This window comes from Phyllobates terribilis, unplaced genomic scaffold, assembly GCF_046119375.1.
Source record: "Phyllobates terribilis strain yellow unplaced genomic scaffold, ASM4611937v1 Scaffold_4__5_contigs__length_816908805, whole genome shotgun sequence".
Lineage (NCBI taxonomy): Eukaryota > Metazoa > Chordata > Amphibia > Anura > Dendrobatidae > Phyllobates > Phyllobates terribilis.
The window spans coordinates 87,122,655-87,145,268 of record NW_027362764.1 but is presented as its reverse complement, the minus strand read 5'-3'; the positions used below and the strand labels follow the sequence as shown (position 1 = coordinate 87,145,268).

The following is a 22,614-nucleotide window of genomic DNA, read 5'->3' as shown; positions in this document are numbered from 1 at the left end:
GGAAGGTCTGTTTTGATCCTTTGCCACACTTTCGGCGATATAGTCCTTCATGGCCTGCCTCTCCATACCAGAAATATTATATAACTTGCTTTTTGGCAACATGGCCCCAGCAATAAGATTAACGGCGCAATCATAAGGAGTTCTTGACACCCCTGTTCCGAAAACACATCCCCAAAGTCAGACAGGTATTCCGGCGGAGACCAGGTATCCCCCCCGGCTAACCGGGTGCCCAAGCTGTGTCCTTGACAGTACTCACTCCACCTCACCACCTCCTGAGTCTGTATGCAGTGTCAGCCAAGGTAGTCCAAGAACCACAGGAGAGGGCAAGACCTCTCGATTAATTCCGATTGCATGGCCCCTACTTGCAGATGTATCCCTTGGACGACCTGAATAAAATACCAATGGCTCAAGGGTGCTCAGTCAATGGTGATTATGGGTATTGGTCTGGATAGTTTATGTGGCTGGAGACCCTGGTCATAGACGAATCTGGGGTCAATCAGATTAAACCCCGCACCACTGTCCAGAAAGGCTGAAAAAAAACACCTTACTTTTGCCAAAATCGGTCATGTCCAGTAAAAAAAATTGGGAACTACCCACTGAGGAACTACAGGAGGACAATGATGTTGGGACTATGGGCGATAACCAGGTCCCTAGAACTAGGGGCGCCTTAGTCTATCTCTGTCCCCTGGATTACTTCTAAAGATGGAGACGCTGGGTTCACGTGTCTTACTATGCTCCTAAATCAACCTTTATCTGTCCCCTACCCCACCCAGTGTAGTGGGAAGCTTTAGTGTATAGGAACACGCTAACCAAACAAACAAAAGGACAGACAGGGATAAATGAAAATACCAACGATACAAAATTCACACACCAAACAACAGAGTAGGACACAGAGAGTTTAAGGAAGGAGAAACCAAATAGGAGAGGATGAGGATGTGAACACATAAAAAACTCCAAGAAACAATTTTCTGAACAATCTCCAAAGCAAACTCCAACGAAGAACTACACCTCCAACTTCAGAACCAGGCAGAAAGACTGGCAATCCGTAAGTGCCAGAGGTGAGCATATAGCAGAGGGGAGTGGCCAACACTGAACAGCTGAGACAATCCAGGTAGGAAAGCTCCATGAGCTTCAACTGAACAGATTAACCCTTACACTGCTAGCAATGGAAAAACCTACACTGTTTAATACGATGGTGAAGTACTTTTAACCAGTGCGGGAGTTTGTGAAACCAGACACCACAGTCTTCTGGCACCTCTCTTTCACGATATCTCCATGACAGCAGGGCAGATATTTTTATTAAGGGACATTATAATGATGCTGTTATTTTTAAGTCCAGTAAACAAAAAAAAAACCTCTAAAATTGTTCTTTATTATAATACTCTTTAAAACTCAAAAATGATCACAACACACAAAAACATTGAATTTCTATATTACCAGGGGAATTAAATGTACTAAAAGGTCCCTAAAAGGAATCCTATTCTTACTCCTGCCGGTCCGCGAAGGTTGACAACCTACTGTGTAGTTGACATGGCGCCCCCACTCAACGCAGGCTGACCCTATTGGTCCCTAGTATTCCCTATATTCTCAATTGGGCATAAATAAAACTGCATATGTCTTGTGGTCTCGTTCCACTAGGTACCACCTCACACTCAATAAAATTGTGTCAACGACATGCTCAAAAGCACGAGACTAGACAGATAATTAGAAAAAGAGAAAAAAAGATTCTCTGGGGCCTAAATATACCCCTCTACTCACCCTACCTGTCATCAGAGGTTGACACCCTTATTTTTATTGGTGCCCCCGCTCCTCGTCGGCTGATCCTATTAGTCCCTATGAGGCCCTAGTTCACACCACACTAGGATGCCAACCTCCGCGGACAGGCAGGGGTAAGAATAAGATTCCTTTTAGGGACCTTTTAATACATTAAATTCCAATGGTAATATATTAATTTAATGTTTTTGTGTGTTGTGATCATTTTTGTATTTTAAAAAGTATTATAATAAAGAACAATTTTAGAGGGGTTTTTTGTTTACTGGCTAAGGACCCCTTAATTTATCAATTCAGCTTTTTCTGTTTTTAAGGACACCATGTTGGGATGTGTTTCAGAAGACTGGAAAAGGGTGAAGTATGCAGAGACGATCTGTTGATGTGGAAAGTCATCACGGCATCTGAACCAGATGAAGAAGAAAAGGACTCCAGTTAGAAAAGATGTCACCTATAAGGTACCAGGATGTAAATGTTTATTTGTCATATGGACTGCATCTAATTAGTACTTTGGCTTCTGTATGGCCTGCCGTCTGCTTATGGCTGTTAAGAAGTTCTAGATGCATAGATATATGGGGCTGACTTGACACTGCAACTGATCGCTGCACTAAGCTTGGCAATGTATTGATGGTGGTTCTGATGCTGTATTTATTTACTGCTGGTGGTACTAATGCTGTATTCCTGCACTGATGATGGTTCTGGTGATGTATTCATGTACTGATGGTGGTTCTGGTGATGTATTTCTGTGCTGATCATGGTTATGAGGCTGTATTTCTGTACGGATGGTGGGTCTGCAATCCTTTATTGTTATTGGCTCTGATCCTGTACAAACTGTAGCAATCTATAAATTGTCAGATAATGTGATACATGGCTATGTTAATAAAGTATTGTGCTGTCTGACAAGTTAAGGGTTAGTACATCTGTGTTTATGTTAGAAATATTCATTGTTTGTATTTGGTGGAGGGCAGAAAGATGGGAGACTGACCATAGCAGATTGCTGTGAAATTTATGTAGATTCTGTAATCGTGAAATACTTGAACAACACTTACTATATTATCAGTACTCAGAGGTACCACTGTGTGTTATTTGTGATGTTATATTGGACTGCAGGAAAATGTGCTTTTCATTTTGGCTACTATTTTCTTTTAATGGCAAGGAATGGGGGGAGTAACTGGGAGTGGTCTGTAGAAGGGGCTTAGTCTGAAAAGTGGCATTGTTTCTTGTGAGTCTATTTTTTAAAATTAAAAAAAAAAATTTCAATTCCACCTCTGCTACCCTGAAATTCTTGCCTAAAAAGTCAGCCTTGGTAACACCGTAGAACGGTTCGGATAGCGTGGGGTGGGATCAGGAGTCCATTCCACACACAGTAGATGTTGGCTGTGTTACAAAACCAGCACCTGTCTCTACTAGCAGAGACTGGAGCTAAGCTCTCAACACTGCTATTGACCATTTAGATGCTGCTGTTAAATTCTTATGATTAAGGATACCCTAAATTCTCCATTAAACGCCACCTGCTTGACCCAGCAGGATGTCAGGATGTATGTCGTCACCTCAAAAACACTAATCACCAGGCTAGGATGGCATACACTCCTGAGTATTGCAGGAATTAAGCATCGTGATAAAAAGACTATTATCTCTAATATTCAAGGATTCCATAATAACAGGATCTGTACCACAGATCTGGCGCATAGCAAATGTGGTGCCAATATTCACAAAGGAGGCAAAAACTTAAAGGCTGGTAAGTTTATCCTCTACTGGGCACAATCTCTGAGGGTTCTCTAAGAGAGATAGAGATACTATCCTGGAGTATCTCAATTAATATAACCTCATGACTCAACATCAACATGGGTTTATGAGGGATCTGTCCTGTCACACTAATATGATCAACTTCTAAGAGGGGGTAATTACCTGGCTGAACCAGTGTAAGGCCAGTGTAGAATGTCCTCTATCTGGACTTTTCAATGCCGTATAAAAGGTTGGTACATAAAAAAGAGCAAAAAAGTAGGGAAAAATATATGTATTTGTGCTAACAAATAGATCAGTGATACAAAACAAAGGGTGGTAATTAATAGAACATACATGAATTGGGTCACAGTTAACGGTTGAGTACCACAGAGGTCAGTTTTGGGCCCTCTTCTTTTTTAACATATTTATTAATGACCTTGTAGGGGGCATACAGAGTAGAATTTCAATATTTGCAGACGATAGTAAACTCTGCAATGTTATTAAAAAATTATATAAGCTTGAGGCTTGGGTTGAGAAATGGCAATTGAAGTTTAATGTAATCGGTCGCAGCCTCTGCCAACTGATGACGCTTCATTTGATATCCCAGCATGCACTGGGGGTTCTCAAACAAAGCATCATCAAAAAGGAAGTGAAAAAAAAATAAAAAGCAGTTAGATCGTGTAGTCAAGGAAGGATAGGGAAGTTTTAATTAAAGTATTTAAGGAAATGGTTTAGATTATGGCACTAAACAGATAAACTTCAGACCACCCTTTTAATGAAAGATATGAAAGCTGTAATGGTGGCTAAAAACAGTGGCATGTAAAAGTTTGGGCATCCTTAACCAAAATTACTGTTATTGTAAACAGTTAAGCAAGGAAATGTGTCATCTTTAACTTTTGGCCTATTAGAGATCATTTCATCTTAAACTTGCTTAACTGTTCACAATAACAGTAATTTTGGCCAGGGGTGCCCAAACTTTTACATGCCATTGTATGGGGCTGAATTGTAGAGGGGCATGTACCCTGATAGCTCTGCCACCTTGAAAATCTAGGTGGTCACCACCACCCACCCCGCTACCCCCATCAACCTTAATCTAGCCCTGAAAATGAAGAACTAGCTGAATATGGTGTATATATAATTCACATCATGTTAGAACCACAGCAAAGTGGCTTTACACGGTAAATACAGTGTTTATGTTAATTGCTTTGTATCAGTGGGCTTGATATGGAGATCATGGCAATTCTAAAATTAAAGTCTCCTTGAACAACCTCTCTTTTGTAGTATTTCAAGGTTTCCTACTTCTGGGTGGGCTGAAGAGTTGTGCCTCTCATTTTATAGATGGAAACTCCTGGAGGTCTTAAATGATCGCACATGCAGTCATATCAAAATCTCCCTAAAAAAAAAAAGTTTATAAAAGAAAAATCAAATTCTGAAATTTGCAATACAACAAAAATGCAATTCAAATCGGCAATTTGCTGATTGAATTCACTCTAATACGAAGGTCTCCTTGCAACCTGCTGAAGAGTAAGTGAAATTGGTGCAGTTAGGTGACAAGAGGTCCCTTCGAGATTATCTGAGCTAGATAAAAACCTCTGCAATTTGCTGCAATAGTCAGATGTGACATCTCAAAACATTCTAAAAGCCCAAGGCTATAATTACCGAGATCGCGTTTTTAGTAGAGAAAGAGGGGTCTGCGCTTTGTATTCACAAACACCGATTCTTCTTTCCCTTCTTTATGGGTGCAGCATACTGTCAATGTTTGGGAAGGAGACTCCCAGTCAGATCCTCTGCTATATAAAAAAAGTGCACACACTGCAGGCAGATTTGCAGCAATATTTATTATAATTGTTCAAGTAGAAACATCTAAAAATAAATGCAACTATTGCATCCATACTGGAGAACACAGATTATTATAAAAGCATCCGAGAAGTAGAAAAAACCTGCAGGAGGAGAATATGTCAATGAATGCATGGTCATCTATATGGGTTATTTGGGTTTCAAAGTGCAGGTATCTAAAACAGCTCGAGCCAAGACTCTCATTTCCACGTCCAAATGATTATTTTTGAGCATAGAGCATCAGCTTTGGCTTATTTTCTTCTTATGGCTTCTTTATTGAAGCAACATATGAAATAACACCCATTGATTATTCATTAGTAGGTCTATCATTGTCCAGCCGTCAACCAGAACATGCTCATAGTTGATTGACCTTTTGTTGCCTTTTGGTCAAAGCCCTCTCTGAAGTCTACTAACTCCATTCTGTAGACATGTTCAGAGAAAAGCTCCACCATTCATAGCGAATGTCCTGATGACTGCTGCAATGGGACAGGCAAAACGTAAGATATCCTGTATCCAAATACTGCATAGAGAAGAAATCAGACTATAACATTCATTTCTATATAAAAACAGTGGCAGATGCTCCTCAATGATAAATCAGTTTTCAATATATTACAGCATGTTAAAAAAGGCAGTCTGCTCAGAAATGTTAGGAATTATATATTGAGAGTTAATTATGAGATTCTGTAAGAAGTGCTTACTTAAAGGAGTTGTCTGGGATTTTAACATTGAATACCTATCCTTAAGATAGGTCATCAATGTAGGATGGGTGGGGTGCGACACTCGGCACCTCCACCGATCAGCTATTCCCAGTGTCGGCGGCAGCGGGAACTGCTCAGTTGCAGAGCTGCACAGCGCTATAAACTGTGTAGTGGCCACGGCCAGGTACTGCACATTCACCACCTATTCAAATTAATAGGGGGCGGATGTGCAGTACCTGGCAACGTCCATTATTCCAACGACAGAGCTGTGGTGTTGGGGTGTCGCATCACCACCAATCAAAAATTGATGGCCTATCCTAAGGATAGGCCATCAGTGTTAAAGTCCCGGATAACCCCCTTTAAACAGGAACACAGCTTTAGGATGGATGGTTGATGGCTGGTTGGTTGAATGATTGGTTGGATAGTAATGACATGGGTTGGTTGAACAGATCCCTTTACACAACATCCTCAGTGTGGACTGGAGGCCAGTCTCTATACGTATTCCTAGGACACTCACATCAAGATTGACTTCGGGTCGTAGGTTACGTGTACACGGATTATGTGATACAACTGAAGGAATGGAACAAAGTGGAAAAATCAGGAATAAAGCCATTGGCAATATTTTTAACTACACAATTATTTATCCTATGTCCATTACAAACAAGGCAAAATGTACAAAAAAATTGTATAAAGTACACTTTAAAAGGAATCTGTCAGCAGATTTTTTGCTATGGGATCTGAGAGCAGCATGATGTAACGGCAGAGAGCCTGATTCCAGTTATGTATCACTTACTGAACTGCTGGGTGCAGTTTTGATAAAATCCCTGTTTTCTCTGCTGTAGATGTGGCAAAGCTATGAATAATAATAATCTTTATTTTTATATAGCGTCAACATAATGTGCAGCGCTTTACATATATTATCATCACTGTCCCCATTGGGGCTCACAATCTAAATTCCCTATCAGGATGTCTTTGGGGTGTGGGAGGAAACCGGAGAACCCGGAGGAAACCCACACAAACACGGGGAGAACATACAAACTCCTTGCAGATGTTGTCCTTGGGGGGGATTTGAATCCAGGACCCTAGAGCTGTAGTGCTAACCACTGAGCCTACGTGCTGCCACACCAATGATTGGCAGTTTCCTATGTACACTGTATACTGACAGCAAGCTGCCAATCTATGATGGGGACGGGGTTACACAGATTAGCTGGACTGCCTGGCATGCAACCTCTAGTCCTGCAGCGATAATCTCCTGCTGATAAAACACTAATTGAATTGAAATTACAGCAAGCTGCTAAGCAAGTTGCACATCCCTGGAATCAGGCTCTCTGCCCCTACATCATACTGCTCTAAGATTAAATAGCTAGCAAAAACCTGCTGACAGATTCCCTTTAAAACCTAACTTTCAAGTATTAAATGGATCTGTCACCAAATTTCACAATACAAACAGCATACTATAAATAGATTAGTAAGAACTGATGAGGCTGGTGTACTTGCTTTGAAATTTCATGTCAGAGTGGCTTTGTATTCCAGTCATCGGGCTATTGTATGGTTGGTTGACTGAATGAAAGAATGATTGGTTGACTGTTTGTTTTATTGATTAGATGATTAGTTGGACAGATAAAGACAGAAATGGATGCATGAATTGATTTTATCCATATTATGTGGGGAACACTATAGACTTATGACACTCCTACCAACTGTTTTAGAATTACTTAGTTTGACCAGGGTACAGCCATTGGGCTATAGGATGCTTGATTAATTAATGGCATAGTTGTTTAGTTGGTTGGTTATCTGGTTGTTTGGTTAGTTGGTTTCTTGGTTGGTTGCATATTTGGTCATTTGGGTTATTGCTTAGATAGATAAACAAATGGATGGATACTTGAGTTGAGTCATACAAATTGTATGAGAAACACTCTATATGGACTTATCACAATCCCACTATTAGTTTGCAGTTATATTATGAAATATTTAAAGGAGCTGCCCAATACCTATAATGCCCTTTATAAATATCTATGTCAGCCCTAGCAGAGTCTCAAATGGGACATCACAGGGGGATGAGTCTGCAGTCACTTTAGCTCAGCTTCTATCCCCCACCCAAAACAGGAGGTCACCATGGGGCGGTGCTGCGGACACTTACCACAGCTTCTGCTACCGCCATCCCCTGATGACATCCTGGTTCAATAGTAGTGATGAAGAAGTGACCACAGCTTCAGCAGCTGTGGTTACTTTAAAGGCTCCCTACACCGCCCCTATGACTGAAAGCGAGCGGCTACAGGGAAAATATCAGTTAATTTTCTCCTTGTAGCTGCTGCTCCAATAATGCAGGATGGTAACGCTATTGACCTGCAGATGAACCTTATATCTGCAGGTAGATAGCGTTTTTGAACAGGCTATTGGATGGGTGGTTGATTCCATGGTTGCATGCCTGGTTGGACAGATGGATGGACAGACAGATTCATGAACTGATTTGTTCAGATTATACAAAAATCAGTCTATGACCGACTATGAAACGGGTCTGATCTACTTGAAAAATGTCTGTAACATAGAACTACTCGGAGAAAGAGGAAAATAACTTTAGGATGCACTTAGTTAGACAAGAATACACCTTTTGGTTAGATGGCTGGTTGGTTGGATGGTTGGTTGGTTGGTTGGACAGATGAATGGACTGATAGATGAATTGTATAAAGATTATAGCTTTTTACTCTACACCTGACCACAGAACAGGGTCATTGATGTAAATGCTGTATAACCTTGATACGTTGTAACGCACACAGCCTGACTGTTACTATATGATACTACAGCTGATAGATACTGAGGGATGCGTCGCACACCCTGCAACTAAAGTAGACGATGCAGCAATTGGTCAATATTAAAATGACATAGACATTCTTCAACATCATATGCTTCTGCTGTAAATCAAAACAACTCAGCTATACCAGAGCCGTAGAGAGCAGCAGCCGTGTCTCCGTGACATTACTGGATCTACCCGAGCTGGACAGTAGTTTGCCACTAAAAATGTCTGATATGTCTGAGGCAGAACCCCACCTCTAGTGAAGAAGCTGCACAAAATGCCATAATTAAGTATCCAAAGCAAAGTGCATGATACACTGACAGCAAAAGTACCTGCAAAAGCTACAGAAAAAGCCATATCTGATAGAATCAGTATAACAGGACATAATCTCCCCAATAGTCACTTGTTCCTGTAGGACTGAAGGTTATCTCCAGAGGCACACATGTACACACTACTGAGCCTAAAACAAGCCTTGTGCATGATGAGAAGGGCAGGTTTTGGTGTCACAGTCTGGGTGACATTGGATTTCTTACCAGACATGTCACATATCCTGCAGGAATATAAGAAACATGCCTAAAATCCAGAGAGAAACTTAGCTTCAGTTCATCACAGGCAGCTGCTGACTGGCTCCTTTTTTTTTTTTTTTTGCTGTGGATTCTGCTGCTCTACATTTCACAGGCTTGCAATGACTTTGAAGACATAAACGGTTTCTTCTCATGCATCTAATGCAGCAAGGAAATTAGGTTGCATTAAGAGAGACACTAAGGAAAGACAAGGACTTACCTTGTGAGTCCCCCCATGCTTGCATCCTGTCTACTTGGTGTGCAGCAGCTACAGAATTGTAATCCAGCACTGCATGAAGCTACTGCTGAGCATGCCTAGTAAATGCAGTCACTTGGAAAGCAACTAGGAAAAGGATAAGGTTCCCTCAACAGCCTAATGATTTTGCAGCCAGTCTGAAAGTTTTAAAGGTGCAAAATACTGAAGTTTGGGGTTTCCTCCTACTTATGATATGTATTTAGGGTGCAACATATCCATAAAGCATAGTGTCTTGATACTGACTTTCATTCAATGGACTATAGACTACTTAATAATCATTTTATTTCTATAGCACCAACATATTCCGCAGCGCCTTACAAATCAGCTTCAATAAATGCAAAAAAAAAATGTCATATATAATAATAAATAATAATAATAATGGGACAGAGCTGAACTCGCATCGTCAGCTCTGCAAAATCTGACTCGGCACCGCTGCATAAGTATAGGTAGAGTTACACGATTAGCTAGATGGGTCATTAACGTCAGATATGCTCGTTAGGATAAGAGCTTTACACACTAATATATAAATGGATTCCTATGTGATTGTCATCCTCACGATGTCCCATAATTTAAAAAAACGGAGGATATTTTAAGGAAAAAATACAGTTCTAAGAAGTTTCCACATGGACAGAAATGACTCAATGCCTCAAACTTTGTTTTGTAAGCAGAAGCAGTTTTTTATCTCGTCTCTCGTTCTAGACATAGAAACAGGTGAGATATGGAAATAGTTTGTGCTCTTAAATACGCTTAAATCTGCGAAGAATAGTTCGGAATTAGGGCTCATGCAAATGACTGTATTTGCATGATTTCGGTCCAAGTGTGATCTGACAAAACATCGGATCTCATTCAGACCAATGTTAGCCATACACATGTCCAATTTTTTCCTCTACTCGGACAGGGTCGTTCCGAGAAAAAAAAAAATCGCTGCATGTCCGAGTTTGATCTGATATTTGGATCGGACATGGCCATACAAGTCAATGAGTCAGTTGAAAACATCGAACTGCACTCGGATGACATCAGAGTGCAGTCTGATTTCCCCAGACTTACACAATGGAGAAGACGGAGACATTTTTTTCTCCATCTTCTCATCCAAGAAAATCGGATCACACACTGATCAAACTCTGATCAGAGTGTGACCAACATAACCGACCCAATTCTCTCAGATAAGAGAATATACGTTTGTGTGACTCTAGCCTAGGTTTACCCATTATTATGTCATATTTGCATAGGACTGATTTACTTAACCCAGTGATGGAGTGAAATCCCTGTAGAAAATCCCAGAAATTAACCCACTACCATACAAAAATATGAGCAATCCTAAATGCAGTAAGTAAATAGGGATTGGAGTCACAGTCCAAGGTTGTCACACGTGCATGTATGCATATATATATATATAATGTGCTCACAAAGTGATCCTAATGCAAAAGAGATACGGCCCCAAACAGATAAGTAACGAAACCAGCTCGGCTACACTCTCGTTATATACGTATCTGTGTCACATAGTAATTGCTGCAGCTCTGTCAAATATGACATTGCATTTTCCAGCACTATATGCAGTACAGGCATCTACCAATAGCAAAAAACAGGGTTTGGGGGACAGCATCCTGTACAGATGTAAAGATTTGCAACTTATACTATCAGGATCCTACCAATAAAGGAATATTGCAAATGAAGGAATGCATTTATGTAAACAGATGCCTCCTTAATGTCAGCACGATCTATATCCCATGCTTCCTATGAAAATTGCACTTGTAATGCAGGGACCAATAAAAATGCATGTGCTTTTTTTTTTTATTTCTGTTACTATATGGAATGAGGCAGGGTGTCAGATGTTGTTCCCATGGAGGCAGGAGGAGAGTCTGAACATGTGCATACATGGCTGCTTGTCTAGAGCTGCTACTGTGTTGAGAAGCAGCTGGAAGCGAGGAAACATTTAAACAATTTTCTGAGCTGCACTTATTTCTGCATCTCTCCTTGTCCCTTCCTACGTTCCCTCCCTGAAGTCCTCTTCTCTCCTCCAATCCTGGTCTGTTGTTAGGCAGAAAACGTCATTCATAAAGCATAACAATGACAGCTGGAATAGACCATGTTTTTTTTGTCACTGAGTACCTGTAAGGTAGTGGGATAGTCCCTGCATCGGGGAAAGATACATTGTATCATTGCGATAGAAAATATTTACATTTGTAGTATCTCTTGCTTTGCATCTATATGGTTTCCTCTCTGCAGAATAAGTAACTGTACAGATCGCATGAACTATGCTAGAATACAAAGGTCCCCAGGGTGGAACACTGTGCAAGCCCAAAGCCAGAATGGCTGAGCTGAATTTGTCATTTAACTCTTTAGTGTTGCATTGTTATTGCATGGTGATGACTCTTAAGACTACGTTCCCACGATCAGTTTTTGTTGAGTTTTTGATGTTGCAGATTTTTTGCACCATTTCCGCACCTATTAAGTGTAGGTTACTTGTGTTTTTTCGAAAATACGAAGCATAAAAAACTCACCGCCTTAGAGTTCTGATAATACAGGAGTTGTTCCTGCAGTCCTGGGTAACACATCAACTCTGCTACATCTGTGTGGCCAGAAACATCATTACTTTTCTCTCTGCATGTTGTATTTCTTCTGTATGGGGTGTGTTATGCAAAGAGAATTCTTATGGAGTATATTGCTTACTTGCACGCAGGCAGCAAAGACAAGCAGTAGATGGGGCTACCTAGGATCATATGTACTGTAATAAGCATTCAATTTCCACCAAAGATAAAGGACTTCCAGTGCTAGGCAACTGACAAAATGAAACTGAAGTCTATTACAGAATAGGACTCCCTAATGAATAATTACAGTGCAGAACTTTTTTTTAATTTATTTTATTTTTTTACCAGTTTCCCCGTAAAGCCGGGTTACTCCAAATCTGCAAATGATGAGTGCACATTTCTTTGGCTTCAGTAAATCTCAGGCTAGAAGATTATCATGAGAGATCAGATAAATCACATGACAGACCTCCAGTATTAGGAAGGATGCTGGCAGCATAAACAGCATACCTAGCATCCACTCAGGGACCAAAAGAAAAATCCTGCAACAGAGAATCATTTTCTCCCAGATTCCAGCAGTGCCATATTTTGGAGCTCCTGGACTCTGTTACAAAATCTGTGACGGTTGCCCATTACAGTGCATTTCTTGCAGTGTGATAAAGAAGAGGGAAGAGGGTCCGAGTTTAACTGCAACCTCTTCCCCTTTAATATCCATGCCCCTGGCTGATGGAGTTGGAGCATAATGTAACAACTCACCTCCAATCTTAGAAGCAGATAAAAAATAACTTGGGTCCTTTGTCAACAAAATCTTGCAAAACTATTTACTACTCAATAGTGTAAAAAAGATAAGATGAATCGGCATTGGGCCATCTCTGTCTAAAAGCCATATAGTAGCCTCACAGGATGCCTTTATGGTATGCATACTCTTTTCACCAGTTTACAGACAGTTTGGCTCTTATCACATTGTCCTATATTCCTAGTGAAATTGTTATCTCCTGGGAGAACAAATCATTTTATTGATGGATACCAAATGACTACAGAGGAAAGTAGAGCATCGCTATCTTCTATTCTTTCTACCTCTTAAATTATGTCCGTCTCCTTTGCGGCAATGTCATTTCACAAATATCACCTGCCGTGTTGCAAAGGAATTCAACTTGTGTGGGAGCCATATTGTGCACACTTTGATTAATGCATATTAAAAGGGTTGTCCAGCCTTAGGGTACAAGTCTGCAGTCACTATTTGTGACTGCAGACTTGAGAATCCTCACATCGTGCACAATGCGCACTGTAAGGATTCCTCAGTGCCAGTAGCGGGTGGTCATGTGACTGCAGGTATGTGATTTGCATACTTCCGGTCACATGCCAACTAAAGGTTTCCGGTCAATACACTTGAGTGAGGTCACACATGTCTAGTCGGCACATGACAGCATGTATGCAAATAGCATACTTGCAGTTATGCGTCCGCCGTCTGCACCGGAGAATCCTCACATTGCGTAGCGCATGCTCTATGGGGGTTTAAAAGTCTGCAGTCGCATAGAGCGACTGCAGACTTGTAGCCTAAGGCCGGACAATCGGTTTAATTATAAAACATTGTCTTTGTGCCCTCATCCCCTACAATGAGTTAAAATTGATTTGGTTTACATACAAGTCTAAACAATAATCCAAGAAATGTCCCAATTCTCATGCTCTGTAAATTGCCATTCACTATTTTTGAGCAGGTGGTTCATCAACATTCTGACAGCACTATAGTTTAACTTCTTCCCTTACTTTCCAGCATGGATTGTGCCTGAGATTGTCCAATGTTGTCTTTGACTGAAACTTAAAGTCACGTGTATCTCAACATCTCTGTAGCTAGAAACGGATTACACTTGACAGCAGTCAGTAGGCAGCAAGTTTCAGAGAAGGGAGACTCACGCAGGAGGGTAAGAAAGCATTTAAAAAAATAGATTTGTACATAAATATTATAGAAAGAAAAAAACAAAACAAATAAAGGCAGCAAAGATTGAGACAGAAAGATAGTGTAGGCCTCCTCAAAAATAATCTGGATGCAATGGTGGAAGAGGATAAGGGAAAGATCAATCTATTAAACACCTCTACAGAATTTGCACAGGAAAATCCCATGATAGATGACATGTTTATGGATATCATAAATTCACCATTTAATTTCAGCTGTTTAACCCAACAAGAAGGGCACCACAACCCTCAAAAAAAATAAAATAGCCAAATCACCAAGCCCAGTTGGTTTACAACTTCAAGGGAGCCTATCATGTGAAAAAACACTATTAACCTGCAGATGTGGAGTTAATCTGTAGGTTAATAGTGTCCGCCACACTGAGAGTCACGCTGAGAAATTAACCTTATATTCCTCCCCGCAACCTTGGGCTTTCAGTCATAGGGGAGCGGTCAGGGTGGCTTCAGTCACTCCTCAAGCAATTGTAATGCTGAGTTGGCTGTCAGTCGGTACCACGCACTTAGCGGTGACTGAAGCTACACCAGCCGCAGTCCTATGACTGAAAGAACGAGGGAGATGGGAAGAATAAAATGAATTTCCTCCGGCAGATGGGCTCTCAGTGCAGGCAAAGGGCAGCTTCAAAATGCTATTAACCGCAGATTAAATCCTTATCTGCAGGCTAATAGTGTTTTTTTACATGACAGTTTTCCTTTAAGTCCCATTATAGAAAGACCACCATTTCTAATAATGCTATCCTGGAGTATCTCAATAAAAATATCGTCATAGCCTTGCATCACCTTGGGTTTATGGGGAATAGTTCCCCTCAAACTAATCTGATCAATTTTAATGAGGAGGTAACTTTAAGACTGGTCAAGAGTAAGGCCATGGATGTTGTATTTATGGACTTTTCAAAGGCATTTGATACAGTGCCACATTAAAGGTTGGTACATAAAATAAGAGTAATATGGTTAGGGGAAAATGTGTGTAATTAGGTTAACAACTGGCTCAGTGATAAATAATTAATGGAACACATTCTAATTTGGTTACAGTCAACAGTAGAGTACCACCGGGGTCAGTATTGGGTCCTCTTCATTTTAATATATTTATTATTTAACGTGTACAGGGTATACAAAGTAGAATTTCATTTTTTTCAGCTGATACTAAGCTTTGAAAGGTAATTAATACAAAAAGGGATAATTTAATAATACAGAGGGATTTAGAGAAGCTGGAGACTTGGGTTGAGAAGTGAAAATTGAAGTTTAACGTAGATAAATATAAACCCAAGCACTTGGCCTGAGGTAACAAAATGTATAATTATGTACTAAGTTCTAAAACACTGGGTAAAATGGTCACTGAAACGGTCACGGTTTACTTCATTAGTAAATTCATGAGATGCATTAAAAGAGGCATCGATGCTCATGACAAAAACATAGTTTTGCTTCTATACAAGTCACTACTGCGGCCACATTTAGATACTGTGTACAATTTTGGGCTCCATTGTATAAAAAGGACATAACTGAACAACAGCGGGTTCAGAGAAGAACAACTAAGGTTATTACGGGAATTGGTGAACTACTAGACAGGTTATCAAATTTAGGGTTATTCAGTTTGGAAAAATGATGGTTTAGGGGTGATCTTATTTAAATATACAAATATATGAGGGGACAGTACACAGATCTTTCTAATAAGCTTTTTACACTTAATCCTGCAACGATGACCAGTGCAATTTTCTACATCTAGAGAAAAGAAGATTTACTCATCAGGAAGAATGGTGATTCTTTACTGTACAAGCAGTAATGGTCAATTCAGTAAACAAGTTCATTGAGGGCCTGGATACCTCTTTGAAAAATACAAGATTTTAGGTTACGGACACTAGATTTCTGTGATGAAATATTGATCCAGGGAACTAGTCTGATTGCCATATTGTATATAAAGTCAGAAAGGAATTAGTCCCCTATTATGGGGCAATTAGCATCTTCCTCATGGGGTTTTTGCCTTCCTCTGGACCAATATGTCAAGTTGTATAAGTTGAGCTCAATGGATTTGTGTTTTCTTTCAACATTAGAACTATGTCTCCATAATAACAGCAGTCAAAAAGGACAGCCACCTGTGCCCTACTTCTTTCTAATCTACTAGTTGACATCTTTCGTACATATGTTTTGTTTTATTCACCAATTATTGATTTAGTGCTGAATGCTGATATAATCTGTATATTCCAAATAAAGTTGGGGGCCTATTGAATGCAATACTACATTCAAAGCAATCCAGCAATGAAAAAAGAAGTATAGATGCAAATAAAATGACTATTTATTCAAATTATTTTAAAAAAACAATCAATAAAAGTACATTTCTAAAAAGGAGAAGTAGATAGAAGGATACCACAGTAAATAGGTTGGAGGTATAGTCCAACAAGATAGTACAGAGGTCTCCAACCGCCGGTCCGCGGACCAGGACCGGGCCGTTGGGGTTTTTCAGCCGGTCCGCGGGGAGAGGGGGCCCCTCCAGCCTCCAGCAGGGCCGCCATCAGGGCATGACTGCCCTGACTCCAGTATGGGGCCCGGCCGGTAGGAGCCCCCTCGGAGCCCCCCTCTTGTGCGTCTCTCTCCTCATGGGGCCCCCGGCCGCATGCTAAGCGCCGGGTCCGGGACATCTTAGCGCTGCGCTGCTGCGGCAGCACCTTCATGATTCCCCTGACTTCCGGTCATGTGACGGCGCCGTCACATGGCCGGAAGTCAGGAGAACCTGGTGTCAGCGATTTGGACGAGCGCCAGGATTCTGCAGGGATCGCATGGGGGTAAGTATAACAAGTTTTATTTTTTTTTAAATACAATTAACTAGGAGTGGGGGGAATGGGAGATGCACATGGGGGGAGGGGAGAGATGAGAGATGCACATGGGGGAGGGGAGAGATGAGAGATCCACATGGGGGGGAGGGGAGAGATGAGAGATGCACATGGGGGAGGGGAGAGATGAGAGATCCACATGGGGGGGAGGGGAGAGATGAGAGATGCACATGGGGGAGGGGAGAGATGAGAGATCCACATGGGGGGAGGGGAGAGATGAGAGATGCACATGGGGGGAGGGGAGAGATGAGAGATGCACATGGGGGGAGGGGAGAGATGAGAGATGCACATGGGAGGGAGGGGAGAGATGAGAGATGCACGGGGGGTGAGAGATGCACGGGGGGTGAGAGATGCACGGGGGGATGAGAGATGCACGGGGGGTGAGAGATGCACGGGGGGTGGATGAGAGATGCACGGGGGGGTGAGAGATGCACGGGGGGGATGAGAGATGCACGGGGGGTGGATGAGAGATGCACGGGGGGGTGAGAGATGCACGGGGGGGATGAGAGATGCACGGAGGGGATGAGAGATGCACGGGGGGTGGATGAGAGATGCACGGAGGGGGATGAGAGATGCACGGAGGGGGATGAGAGATGCACGGGGGTGAGCTGCACATGGGGGGGTGAGAGATGCACATGGGGGGGTTATGTTTACATAACTTTGTTGCCTTATGAAGGGCGGGGGGGGCCCCCAAAAATTTCTTGCACAGGGGCCCACTACAGTCTGTGTCCGCCCCTGGGATGAAGTAAATGCAGCTGAACAGCAGCTGTCAGGACAGCTGCCCTGTCCTGCTGCAGGGCGTGATGGGGCCTCAGTGATGCGGCTCCTGGCACAGCACATTATGTGGGGCTCCTGGCATAGCTCCTGGCGGGGACCTGGTCTACACTATATGATAAGTATGCACTAAACTCCAAATCCCTCCATTACCCCGCCCCCATATGACTAAAGCCCCGCTCACCCCACCCCCTCCTTGCTGGGCCATGGAAAAATGATCTTGCTTCAAGCCGGTCCCTGGTGCAAAAAAGGTTGGGGACCACTGAGATAGTAGACAGATATACACACATTCAAGGTTATGTCAAGGCAGGAGAGGCCTGTCCAAACAAGCAACCTTAATAAAGTGTTACATGTAATAAATAATAATAGTACTATAACAGTTCATAATAAACAGGACCCCAATTATTAGGTTCCTCAAAAGGATTCAGCGGTATAAAAAAACCTGTAAAGAGAACTTGTCATAGAACTGTAAAGTGTAGCGTGCAATAATAGGAAGAGTCCATGGATGATGCTATATCAGGCCTTAAAAATGGGGAAGGAGCCTCAAAATTGTCACTGCCACAAAAAGCCCTGAAAAAACTAAGAGTTATGATAAAGTGACATATGGCTAAGTGCCAGTTTGGAATATGATGTAGACAAGTGTCAAAGAAAATCCATCATAAAATAAACACAAAATAGATCATAACATGGTAGGTATATAGGGAATGGAAGGAAGAGGCAATACAACCTGGTCACTGTGGAAGGAGGGACAACCCCAACGCGCGTTTCGCTTTCCGCTTCTTTGGGGGGGATGAGTACATAGGGGGTTGGAGAGCTCCCTTATATTGAGCCATGTTCAGTGTGCTCACGTGTGGCTGCATCGGCACTTCCAGAAGCCGCGGCAGAACGGAAGCCGCGGCAGCAGGGTAGCACGTCACCAGACTCCGCCCACCGGCCGACGCGTCAGCCCGGAAGGAGGGGAGACTTGACACTATAGGACGCGTTGCCACAACAACCTATTCTGCCCGCAAACGGAAGCGCACACCACACCACAGGATAGCTACCCTTAGTGCGGGGGAAGGAGCATGAGGTCCAGGTGAGAATAAGTGTATCAAAGATTCACCCCAGCACAGAGCCACTATCAAAGTTCCAATCATATAGGAGATGTCATAATGATATGGTTATACGAAGTATATAGAATAGAAACAATAAACCATAAGTATTTGGGAAGAAAATAAAAAATAAAAATAATAATGAAATAATGCTGAAAATAAAAATAATAAAAAAATAAAAATAAAAGTAATGTGTGAACAGAACCTCAAAAATGTGATGGACAGATAAAAGGAATATACACACAGAAATATATTATGTCACCATATTTTAATTTCAGGACTCCCAAGTAAAAGTGAAAAAAAAAAAAATAATATAGGAATAAATATAAATATAAACATAAGAATACTAGGGTAAAACTAAGTTATAGGGACTGCAAAGGTGATACAAAGTGAAAATAAATCAAGTGGAAATATAATAAATCCAAATGGTGTTAAATGTGAATATATAAGTATAGAAATATATTCAAGTGATTGAACTAAAGTGCAAGTGCATAGGACTAGCTATGTCCATAAATTACTACAAGACGTCGGAAACTCCTAGACACATTGGGAATAATCAATTCAAAGGTAGAACAATAGTAACATAATTGGAATAAAAAAGGAGAATAAAAGGACACCAAGTGCATGCCACAATGTGCCCAGGAAGATTCCAATATGAACCTCTTCCCAAATGGCCATATAAAATTAAAAGAACATAGGTATGAAAAAAGGAATTGCAATTACATCAAAAAAATATACAGTACAGACCAAAAGTTTGGACACACCTTCTCATTTAAAGATTTTTCTGTATTTTCTTGACTATGAAAATTGTACATTCACACTGAAGGCATCAAAACTATGAATTAACACATGTGGAATTATATACTTAACAAAAAAGTGTGGAACAACTGAAATTATGTCTTATATTCTAGGTTCTTCAAAGTAGCCACCTTTTGCTTTGATGACTGCTTTGCACACTCTTGGCATTCTCTTGATGAGCTTCAAGAGGTAGTCACCGGAAATGGTTTTCACTTCACAGGTGTGCCCTGTCCGGTTTAATAAGTGGGATTTCTTGCCTTATAAATGGGGTTGGGACCATCAGTTGTGTTGTGCAGAAGTCTGGTGGCTACACAGCTGATAGTCCTACTGAATAGACTGTTAGAATTTGTATTATGGCAAGAAAAAAGCAGCTAAGTAAAGAAAAACGAGTGGCCATCATTACTTTAAGAAATGAAGGTCAGTCAGTCCGAAAAATTGGGAAAACTTTGAAAGTGCCCCCAAGTGCAGTTGCAAAAACCATCAAGCGCTGCAAAGAAACTGGCTCACATCAGGACCGCCCCAGGAAAGGAAGACCAAGAGTCACCTCTGCTTCTGAGGATAAGTGTATCCGAGTCACCAGCCTCAGAAATTGCAGGTTAACAGCAGCTCAGATTAAAGACCAGGTCAATGCCACACAGAGTTCTAGCAGCAGACACATCTCTACAACAACTGTTAAGAGGAGACTTTGTGCAGCAGGCCTTCATGGTAAAATAGCTGCTGGGAAACCACTGCTAAGGACAGGCAACAAGCAGAAGAGACTTGTTTGGGCTAAAGAACACAAGGAATGGACATTAAACCAGTGGAAATCTGTGCTTTGGTCTGATGAGTCCAAATTTGAGATCTTTGGTCCCAACCACCGTGTCTTTGTGCGACGCAGAAGAGGTGAACGGATGGACTCTACATGCCTGGTTCCCACTGTGAAGCATGGGGGAGGAGGTGTGATGGTGTGAGGGTGCTTTGCTGGTGACACTGTTGGGGATTTATTCAAAATTGAAGGCATACTGAACCAGCATGTCTACCACAGCATCTTGCAGCGGCATGCTATTCCATCCGGTTTGCGTTTAGTTGGACCATCATTTATTTTTCAACAGGACAATGACCCCAAACACACCTCCAGGCTGTGTAAGGGCTATTTGCCCAAGAAGGAGAGTGATGGGGTGCTACGCCAGATGACCTGGCCTCCACAGTCACCAGACCTGAACCCAATCGAGATGGTTTGGGGTGAGCTGGACCGCAGAGTGAAGGCAAAAGGGCCAACAAGTGCTAAGCATCTCTGGGAACTCCTTCAAGATTGTTGGAAGACCATTTCCGGTGACTACCTCTTGAAGCTCATCAAGAGAATGCCAAGAGTGTACAAAGCAGTCATCAAAGCAAAAGGTGGCTACTTTGAAGAACCTAGAATATAAGACATATTTTCAGCTGTTTCATACTTTTTTGTTAAGTATATAATTCCACATGTGTTAATTCATAGTTTTGATGCCTTCAGTGTGAATGTACAATTTTCATAGTCATGAAAATACAGAAAAATCTTTAAATGAGAAGGTGTGTCCAAACTTTTGGTCTGTACTGTATATACAGATATCTATTGACCATATACACATGATATCAGACCAATAAATGAGATGTAACCATCAAGAGATATCTAAAATTGGACTTGTGATGAAATATTGATCCAGGGAACTAGTCTGATTGCCATATTGTATATAAAGTCAGAAAGGAATTAGTCCCCTATTATGGGGCAATTAGCATCTTCCTCATGGGGTTTTTGCCTTCCTCTGGACCAATATGTCAAGTTGTATAAGTTGAGCTCAATGGATTTGTGTTTTCTTTCAGCATTAGAACTATGTCTCCATAATAACAGCAGTCAAAAAGGACAGCCACCTGTGCCCTACTTCTTTCTAATCTACTAGTTGACATCTTTCGTACATATGTTTTGTTTTATTCACCAATTATTGATTTAGTGCTGAGTACTGATATAATCTGTAGCAATGCGTTGGTAATATATTCACTTTTACTTGAATTAGGTTCCTATAGGCAAACAAAATAAATAATACCAGCCATCCACGACCAAGGACTATGCGGCAATTAAGACCAGTGTTGTTGGCATTTGCTGACACCAGCTTTGTGACAAGGTGAGCTCCCATTTAATGTGCTTAGATATTCCTCCACTAATACATTTTAATTGCTGTTGTGCAGTATATGCTGACACTGGAGTTCTGACAAGGTGAGCTCCCAATTACCATTACGATAAAAATGTAATAAAGCAAACTTATATAATCAAAGCATCCATGGTGTCCCTCTCAGATTTCTTTGATACAATATCCTTCTCATATCTCAACTTAAATTGTTCCAATCAAAAAAAAAGTTAAGGAAACTTTAGACAACTCTGCTCTGAAAAATATTAAAATAACTGTCATCTAGAAGAAAGGAGACCCCAATTATATCGTCATCTATTCTATGACTTTTTTTTTAGAGGCAGTCAATGATTAACAGTAAGGCTGTGTGCCCACGATGCGTTTTTTAAGCGTTTCCGCAGTGGCAAAAACGCTGCAGAAACGCTTAAAAAACGCATGGTAGAAGGCCTGCCATGTTTCCCAATGATAATCTGCATGTGCTCTGCACATGCTGCGGAAATTTCCGCTGCGGATTATCATTGCGGAAAAAAAATGCAGCACTACCAATTATTTTGTGGAAGTGCTGTGTTTTCGGCACCATTGACTTGCATTAGATCGCATGACATCCGCATCACTGGATCTGTACATGCGGAATCCAAACGTTTCAATGTGCGGATGGTACCCGGGTCTGGAGGACAGGAGACTCCCCTCCGGACCCGGGTACCATAGAACCTGTGAAAAAAATAATAAAATAAAAAATAAATATTATATTTACCTTCTGATGGCCCCCAGTCTCCTTGTCTTCCCTGGCCGGCAGATCGCGGTGGACTGAAGGACCTGTGCTGACGTCATTTAGTCATGTGATGGCAGGTCCTTCAGT

The 22,614-nt window shown here is 41.4% G+C and overlaps 1 protein-coding gene and 1 long non-coding RNA gene across 3 annotated transcripts in view; one reads left to right on the top strand and one right to left on the bottom strand.

Moving 5' to 3' along the window:
• Positions 1 to 9,731, bottom strand: part of JCAD (junctional cadherin 5 associated) — a 181,827-nt gene extending 172,096 nt beyond the window's left edge. Inside the window, exon 1 of one of the 2 annotated variants that reach the window (XM_073677596.1) lies at positions 9,604 to 9,731. The gene's annotated coding sequence lies outside the window, so the exon portion shown is untranslated. The remainder of the gene's footprint in view (positions 1 to 9,603) is intronic. The other variant, XM_073677595.1, reaches the window with a different exon arrangement.
• Positions 1 to 21,775, top strand: part of LOC141265042 (uncharacterized) — a 54,974-nt gene extending 33,199 nt beyond the window's left edge. The window contains exons 2-3 of the long non-coding RNA XR_012320036.1: positions 2,085 to 2,225; positions 21,645 to 21,775. This is a non-coding gene — a long non-coding RNA (uncharacterized lncRNA). The remainder of the gene's footprint in view (positions 1 to 2,084; positions 2,226 to 21,644) is intronic.
• The last annotated feature ends 839 nt before the right edge of the window (positions 21,776 to 22,614 follow it).